Below are 9876 nucleotides of genomic sequence, written 5' to 3'. Positions count from 1 at the left end.
GAGTTTATTTGAGTAGATAATGTAGGCTGAGAATATTGCTTCAGCCCCATGGTATATGGCAATTAAAACCATGTGAAGTGCTTTCTCATCATCTACTCTTAGGTCCTGGTGGCAGAAAATATCAAGTGCCAAAATAATGCCTGAGAAAATGCAGATCCTACATGCCCTGCACTTCTCCACTCAAGACTGACCAAACTAAAGAACATCTTCTTTACACTGAAGCTGATCTTCACCAGATGGCTATTAATTTGAATAATAACAAAGGAAACTATAATGAGAGTGTGCCTCGCAATTCTCTTGAGTTCAGCACATAAAAGAAATTTAAAGTTTACAGCTCAAGCAATTTTCTAAAACAAGCTAGCACACCACTCTCTCTGACTCTCTTCTTCCATGAAAAGAAGAAGAAATAGAATTTAAAGAATTGTTGTTCTTATTACTATGAATTCACAAGTGTGTCAATCTCAGTCTGCTGGTAACACTGAACAAATTTTTTCAGTCGGCAATGTCTGTATTCCTTCAGCTGGGTCACAGAAACAGATCTTCAGCTAATTAAAAGTCAACATAATTCTCTTGAACTTCTGTGCATGTGTTTGTTTACACACCACCCACAGCAAAAGCTGAGAGTTTCAGTTTGCAGTTCAGTTTTCTGATTCTTAAGTCTTTACATTGTATTTTTACCATTTTTGCCTGGATGCAATTTCCTTGAAAAACTTTATAACAAAATAAATATCCACAGACAGTAACTCATCCTAAAGAAATCTCTGATCTCGGAAGCCTGAAAATATCAGGGGAGGACTTTTAACACTGTTAAAACGTTAAAACGTTTCTGACTTGAATGCTAAAAAGTAGGTTCAGATCAGCGTTTGCACACTTGATTCTCAGGGGAATTTAACACTACTGAAAATGGCAGACCTCATAAGAAATAGCTGATGAGTTTCTTCATTGCTGCCTCCTGAAATCTTGCTGAGTTTTGCACTTTACTTTTCTACATTGAGTTATAACCAGAGAATACTATCTGAGAGAAATGAGTTTGTCTTGAACTAACACGCATCAAAATACTTTGAACTATAGGTAGATAAATAATGTCCAGTAAGTTCTACTAATTATTCTGCTCCCATGAATGTACTGGAACATGAGTTTGTCTATCACAACATGCTTGCTGTACTTATCTTTCAAGAGTCTAATTGGTAAACAAATTTCAAAGTTACATGCCTGACTAAGCAAGGAAGATGAATTTTGAATTACCTACAAATCCTAGTTGAAGAGCAATCGTACCTTATCCAATGGGAAACAGAAACAGTGCCATGTGACATATCTGAAATTCAATGATCTTTGAAATTTTATATATTAGAGTAACTGAAAAATGCAGCCGAGGAGGCAAAAAAATATTTGCAGCCTCATAGATGTACCTTCAGCGGATATGTACATCAGATTAAAAAAGTTATTCAATGTAGACTTTTTATTCAGCTGTAGTTAAAATGCAAATAGCCTGTAAAAATTTAGTTTGTTTTTCCACTTCCTGTGTTATACAATGTACTCAAGTTACACAAGGCTGTTTTTTCAGCTGGATCACAGCATGGCAGCATTTGCAGACCAGTGCTGATGTTTCATTAATGATCTCCATAACAAGAAGATCATTGTTTTCCTTTATGTAAATGCTGGCTAAATTACAGTCACATTAGAATTTACTACCTTCTTTTTGGTGGCCCAGTATTAGAGAGAAGGTCAGGCTTCCTACCAGAAAGGACGCTTGAACAACATGTAGGCTATTTTCGGTTGTGTGCTTAGTGATTAAAAAAGCCACATAGTTAATGAAGTCTGCCAACAAAAGAGGAAATCTCAATTGTACATGTCAAAACAAGAAGAGGACCTGGTTTGCTAGGTGACATCTATTCTACTCAGTATAAAAAGAAATGGTTTAATACAGCTGAACATTCAGCTAAGGAATCAGATCTAATAACTTCCTAAGAATACTGTTCCAAATTCTAGGTCTCCACAGACTTCAGAGCATAGCTAAGACAGTTCATTATTTAATTCCTCATTTATCATCATAAACTAGAAAGAATACTTTTCATCCCTTATCTGAGCTATTGATCTTAAGTGTAAGCTCTCCAGTTCAGAACAGCCTCTTGGGGTAGGTGCAAAACAGTGAAAATAAAAATACAAGCCCCAGCTGTGACTGAGAACAAGCAGAAGATCCCTGTAAACACACTAATAACCTCAAATAAAACTGCAGTTCTTAGAGTAAGATTTCCAATTGGAAGTCAATGAGTTCTAAATTCACAGATTAGGAAATGGTATGTAAAACAATCAGGAAATGACTTTTCCCAAATCAAAGTATTTTACTGTAGTAATGAATTGCTCTCATATTATGAAAAATCCCACTCTCCATAAGGTCTGACAGGAAAATCCTGACCATTCATGTAACATCCAATCATCGGTATACACTGAAAACAAGGTTTTCAAAACCTTGCGTCAATATGTGTATTCCGAGTCCCACTGCTTGGACACTGTCACAAGCAGCCAGACTCAAGTGCTTTTCTGAGTGAACTTAACTATGCTGACTGACTCTATTCACGCAGCCCTGAAAGCATAAAAATACTCAGTTTAAGCAAACAAACAAACAAGCAAAGCAAAACCAACAGAACTTTAGCTGTTCAGTAAAATACTCATAGCATTCAGGAAACAGTGCCAGCCACACTGTGTCAAAGTTTAAAATACTCCATAAGGTATGTCAAAGATAACAGAAAATGGTTTTCTAAGAACCTTGAACTGAATGTGATTACTCATGTTTGAAGAAACTCAGATGCAAAGGAAGTGTTAACTTTTCTTTACAGAAAAATCTCCTGACTTATACCACTCCCAGTCACATTTTCCCAGGTTATATCTTATCCCAGTAATCCACCACAGTGCACAGCCACAGCAGTGAGAACTTGAGCAGGGATCAAGATCTGTCAGGTATCTCTGGAGGGAAGCTTCCATAAATACTGTGAAAAATATTGTTTCAAGTTGCAAAATCAGCAGGGAATACTCCATCATTTTGTACTTTTGTTTGTCTGTATGGAAGGAATACAGATGAGAGCATCTTTCCAGATTTCTTGGAGAAAGATCTAAACACCAAGAATGATAGCCAGGAAAGGAAAGCTTGAGAAGTTGACATGTAACAGCAATAACAATTTGAAGGGAAAAGGCAAAGAGAAAACCCTTCTAGGGAAACAGATTCTGCATCACACCTAATCCACTCCAAAAATTCTATTGAAGTAACAGAAAAGGTGTGGAGAAACTGAGAACACAACAGCGAAATATAACAGGGATGTAATGACATTTGCTAGGACTTTAGCAACAGCCAAAATTCCAGTTCCCTGTATTTCACATGCAATACCACTCCAACTTCCATGAAATGATGAATTTCTTCTGAGTCTCATTTCCCTTATTCCCAGTCTCTGAGATAATGCCTCACTGGTTTACATAAAAACCTAAGGAACCCTACCTGAAATTACACAAAATCTGCTTTTCCATAGCCTTTCTGCTCATAGCCTAGGTTTGCCCCAGAGTCTTTCACCCAGAGATGTACACACTTTTACTAAGACAGTAAGAACACCAAATCCAAAATGTCCTGCAGATATTGTGCATCACTGCTGCTCTTCCTCCAGGCTCTACCACAAGAACACTATTTTAATAAATACAGCAATTTGGGGCAGATAACAGAGCAGCAGTGGCAAATGACACAAATAGCCTGAGCTATAAGAAGAGGAAAATCCAATCTTTTACTGCACATCTTTATGTCTACTTACTCCAAAATTAAACGCGGAGTCCAAAAATTCTTGTCAATAGGTGGCAGACTGGATTAAACTATATTAAAGATGGGTTAGAAAGGATGGATGTGCCTTTCACTTAAGATAGTTGTATAAAGCCTTTACAGTTGCATTAGAGAGTCAGATTTACGGAACTATATATATATATAGTATATATATAGAGTGTATATATATATATACACACACACACACGTATATATAAATAAACAAATACATGTATGTATAAATATAAACATAGATACCAAAGCTATTCAGGTGGAAGCATTTCACTGCATATTTTGCAGGGCAGAAGTGCATCTGTGCATATATGAACAGGCTCAACAATAGAAAAGCCAGTCAGGAAGTCAGAGCAAGCATTGTAAGTGCGTGAAAAGAATGGTTTCAAGGAAGGACATGATGACAGCTTTTTAGATTTTCAAAATTACCATTACAGAGAAATTCCTGGAAGCACATCCAAATACAATTTTTCCCCCCTCAGAAAAGAAATCTGGTACCTACTTAGTAAATAAGCAAGATCTCATTGATGATTTTCTTTACATTGCCATTAGTTTCCTCTCCTGAAGTAAATAACTTGCAAAACCCCATATTTTGTCTGCTTCAGCAAGAGAAAATTAACATGCTCTAGAAGTCTGCTGCTAGCATATTCTAGATAGCTATTCTAGCAACAGCATTGCAATATCAAAGCAATAACCGTGATGTGAGGAAAAGTTTCAGCCAATAATGATATAGATTTGAGATACATAAAACCAAATTGAATTGAAATAAATAAGGCTGCTTTTCAGTCAGCAATACTTAGAGAACTTAGAAGAGGAAAAAAAAGAAAAGATTCGAAATAAAAAGAAAAATAAAAAACCTCAACACACTACAACCTGGATATAAAATAAGTTAGAGATTTTGCAAAAGGAAGAAACTCACCATTTAAAGTGTTTCCAGGAGAACAGGAGGACAATGGGATGCATGGAAAAAATGAAGCACGGTTTACTCAGTTTTGTGCTATGATAAATGGTCTAAATGCTCTCGGCCAATCTTAAGCCAAATCCAGAATACTTGTAGCATGTCCAAAAAGACATTTACGTATCATACATCAACAGGATGGGAATTACTACTGACCTACTTCTGCAAAGATACATTGAACAAGCCATCTCCACAGGCACTCCCAAGTGCTCATTTCTGCCCATCTCTGCTTTTGCTACAAGTTTATTTGTGGGTAGGCCAATCCTGTAAGCCCCAGTACTCAGCAGAAAGATTTAAGATTTCCAAGGCTGAGCAAAAGCCCCTGTGACTATTTCTTTCTTGGAACATCTATGCTTCAAAGCTCTTCAGACTGGACACAGATGGTCGTTCTTACTGTTTGATGGCATTGTCAGCACAAAATCATGAAATACTTTAAGGAATAGATATTTATTTCTGAAGTCATTTTTCCACAAAAGCTGATCAATACATCACCTGAAAAGAACTTGTAGGAGCAGTTAAATCTATAGAACATTTTCACGGGTGTTTCCAATTTGTCAAGTGTCCAGCAACACTGCCATGCTGAGAATCTCTGAGGTTTGTCTACAGGTTTGTTGACAGGAATGAAAATGATCAGGATGCTACAGGCAGCCTTTTAGTACGCTTCACACTATTGTAATGAATGTGTACATTACCTATGATGTATTGTGGGGCTACAGATAATTAGACTAGAAGTAGGTGGAGCCCCTCTGGCAACATGGGAGCTACTCCCTTTCCATGCCACTTCTATTGTGAAGATGAGCACATTTCTCAGCTCTGTGCAGCATTTCTAGTTCTCTGCAGCTTTCACATCAGTCATTTGTAGCCACAGAGAAACTGATGTGTAGACATAGCATGATTCAAATAGCTACTGCCATGGAGTTTAGCATGAGGAAGCAGATAATTAATTAGCATATTTATCTGTTTACTCCTTAAGTCTATGCCTACATGCTCATTCTGTTCTACTGCTGAATCACCACAAAGGCTGGGCAAATCAGATGCAATCATCTTGGTTCTTGGAGATCATAAGCATCTGCAGCTCCTATTCTAGTCAGTGGAGGGTAGAAGTATTTGGCCTACCAACACAGGGCAATTAACTGCCTTATGTTTCAATTCTCACATCTATAAAATGGGAGGAACTATTCTTTTTTTATTACTGTGTCAGCAGAATATTAGAAGTAAACTGCTGGGATAGATTATTCCTATTTCCCATAGACTACAGTGATCTGTCATTTTATTGGTTGCTTTATCCCCTGTTATCAGCTGTCTAGCTGCACTTCCAATTAATGAAACAGCCAGAGCAATGAGCTGGATGTCCTCAACACTCTTCACCATTCTTCCCATATGACTATATATGCCACCTGTCTGGTTACCCCTCCTTTTCACTGAGATGAGGACATGTGTTCTGCTGCAATGAAAATAAGTAAAAATGTCAAAAAGGGGAGTATCAGAAAGCATATGGCAATAGTAATAGAAATTTGAATACTATCTTCCCCTGCCTGATAATTATAAGCAAATGGCAGCAGATCTAAATCAGGATTGGTAGCAGCGGCTCTACCAGCAAATCTGATAGCCCTAGCAAACTCCATTCAGCAGCTTTTTTACTTCAAATTATTATCACATAGAAGTGAAATTCTCTGACCTCATTTCAGTGATAACTAAGGCAGGTTATTGCCTCTGGAAGAAAATTTTGTTCAATGTAATAGAAGCAGCCACTGCCCACTAGGGAGAAAATTCTCTAGATATATTCAGGTCTAATACTCTAGACTGAAGGGGCAATACTCTGCAAAGGAGATTTTAGCAGCAGACAGTGGTTAGTATATATGTTGCTTTGGGCTGCCATAATGCATATTAAAACACCTAGACATTTTTTTGCAGCCATAAGACCTTCTGCTTTTACTTTGCGTCAGACAAGTTTACGTAAAACAAAGCACAGGGTACAAGGTAGATCTAGTCAGACTGCATTTATTTTAATCCTGGAATCTGCTGGGCATCTTAGAAATCCTGACACTAGGTCCTAACAGCATAGCATGAATATAAGCAATTAAAACAATCAGTTAATTGGTCTGACAAGTTGAAACCTGTACAAATTTGAAAAGCAGAAAACCTAATAGAACACACTAAGATATTCAAGTGCACTTTCAATTCACAGCCCTTTGGTGGCTAATATAGTGAACAGAAAACACGAATAGTTTGCAGAAACAGAACACATAAAGAATTAGCTACTAAATAGTGCTAACTGCTAGATTCTTACTTCCTGCCTTGTCAATGACACTGTTACCTTCTAAAGCAACAGTGGGCAGCAATTAAATAGGACTGTTATTCACCACTAACTTCACAAAGGAAAAGAAATGAATGAGCTTTTCCAGGCTGCAGTAGTTCCAGATTGTCTCTCAAAGGGCTGCATCAATTACTGTCACTTATTTGTCAGCAGTATGACATGATTAATTGGTGAGATCCACATTTTTGCGTGCCTTACGTCACAGACAACTCTGTTTCCCCATCTGTTTTTATTGGTGTTACAGCCCAAAACGTTCCACACCATGTACCTTGTCAAAAATATATTAATGTCTCACAATGGACCCAAGCTAAAACAACTTTAAACCCTACAGATCACCTAAATGTGCTGAAAATAAAGATATAAAGAGAAAAGACTGAAAGATTTAGTAGAATTTCAAGTGGAGATTACAAAAAAAAGAAAAAGAAAAAAAAAAAGAGCAACAGACTTCAAGCCTTCTTCAACAAAATGAGACTGTTATGTTCTGTTATGTTGGCAGAATAAAGGAATTTGTTGTCAGGACTAAAATATGTGCAAAAGTTTTTCTCACTATTTCAGAGAAAGTAGCACTTTCTAAAAACCCCAAGACACGTACAAAGTAAATTGTTACTTAGCAAGAACAAAATGTCAATGTCAAAAAAGCCTTAATTTTCAGTTCTTCACATAGTATTTAAGATGATGTTTGAGCACTTATTTACTTTTTTAAAAGCACCTAAGTTTTATGGACTCTCACAAAAGTCAGACCATGCATCTCTAGGAGTCTTACAATGAAGAAATAAACATATACATGATAGTGAATAAAAACGGTCCCATATGTGTAATAAAGAGCAGTAAAGCAGGAAAAATTATGCTAAACCATGAACTTATGACTATAACAAAGTCTGAATTATCAAAGCATATTTACATCCTATGTAGGTTTTGTTTTGTTTCTGTGCAGAAACAAATGTATTAAAATAATAATAATAGTAATAAAAAGTAACTAAACATTATTTCCAGCCTAGTCTTGACAGTCATTTGGACATTTAATATATCTTGTGATACACATTATCTTTCTGAGATCTTCTACTCAGAAATTGTGCCCTTTTTAGCATCTTCCTCAAAACACTCTTTCCTCTCTTACTGAGAGAAAAGTTGCAATATGTGAAATTATTTTCAGCATCCAGAAGGCTGTTTTATAATCTATCCCATCTCCCCCCAGTCCTCCCCCCAAAAAAGATACCATGAGGAACACTAGGAACACTATTGCTTTACATGGGAATTATGCTTGCCCTTTCACATTTTCTGACTGTCTGATCATTCAAAGCACTCAGCAAATATTTACACTATGGTAGTCTTGCTTTTTTGTTGCTTTAGCTTCCAAGTTCAGAATAATGAAAATAGTACAGAGAGTAATTAGAAGCGTTTCATAAATACTGGACCATATGCTAGTAATTCTGCATTGACAGTACTTGTCCATGATACAGTCAGAAAAAGAAGCTGGTAACAGTCCCAAGAGCCAAAAAATTCACATATTTTACTCTTGTTTCCACTAAAAAGTAACTATGTTTTAGTATAATTTCTTTAACTTAAGTCTCTGCTTTTATCTGCCTTCATAGAAAGGACCGCAAACTATAAAAACAAACAAAACAAAAAAAGATAGGAAAAACAACAATATAGTTTTTGATCAGATAAACTAAGGTAACCAGAACAGTCAACCAGTGTTAAAATCAGGTAACAACACTGCATAATAAGTTTAGTTACCAACAACAAAAATAAATAAACAAATAAATAAAAATCTGCAAAGGCTCTGAATATTTTTGTTAATTTCAAAAATGTTGTGTAACTTTACACTAATGATGCAGGTGGAAGCACAGAGGAATAAGGGTAAAAAACAAAAAACTAACACACAACTATGAACATCCAGGCCAAAATGCAGTTAGGTTTACTTTTGTCAGGCTCCATGCCATATCTGAATACAGATTATCAAAGTACCGTCATTATGGGTAAAATGGCAAGACAGGCTATGACAGTTACATTCCCGCATTGCTGCATAGAACAGAAAAGAAAAAAAAAAAAGAAAAAAAAAAAAAAAGGCTGCATCTGATAGATCTGCCCATTATCTGAAGGCTTACTGATTCCAGAAGGAAGGTATCTAATCCTCCGGTACAGAATCTCTCCGATGCTTCCGAGGTGCCATCAGCACCTTGGACAGGGTGAGTCCAGACGGAGCGAGTGGCACGTGCTGCAACCCCAGTGGGAACAACAGAGAAAGCAACCCCCACGGTCACCTTCTTACAGCCTATAACGGCCTAGGGATATTTCTAACACGACCCTTGGCAAAATTTTCACGGCTTCTGATAGACACATTGAAAGACTCCAGTAGGTCATCAATCAGCGCATCCTGAAAGAGAATAGGATTCCAAAAACTAGTGCTATTGATGCAAGCTGTAGTCAGTGACAGCTGATAGCAAGTGGTAAAACAAACAAACACAAAAATCTAAGAGAAGAAAAGTAGGACTATATGAGGCATTTATCTTTACCTCCATTTTGTTGTTAAGTTCCTAAGACTGCCCCTTTAGAATTATCTCCCTTCAGACCACTGCCTCCCCAAAGGAAACTAGCAATCTGTTTCACATTCCAATCTGATAATTCACTTTTCACACTAATTTTTAATTCCCTACTTTGACCCCATGCTATTTATTTCTACTTTCTTGTCCTGATACTGTTGTATTTCACAAGATACAAGAGGAGGCTATCTAAATTTTGTGTTGATCATTATATAGCCACAACTATACCAATAGGTCATTTTTCATT

This window comes from Coturnix japonica, chromosome 4 (genome assembly GCF_054131305.1).
Source record: "Coturnix japonica strain WE chromosome 4, WE-NBRP24, whole genome shotgun sequence".
Lineage (NCBI taxonomy): Eukaryota > Metazoa > Chordata > Aves > Galliformes > Phasianidae > Coturnix > Coturnix japonica.
Note: the sequence above shows the minus strand (reverse complement) of the source record.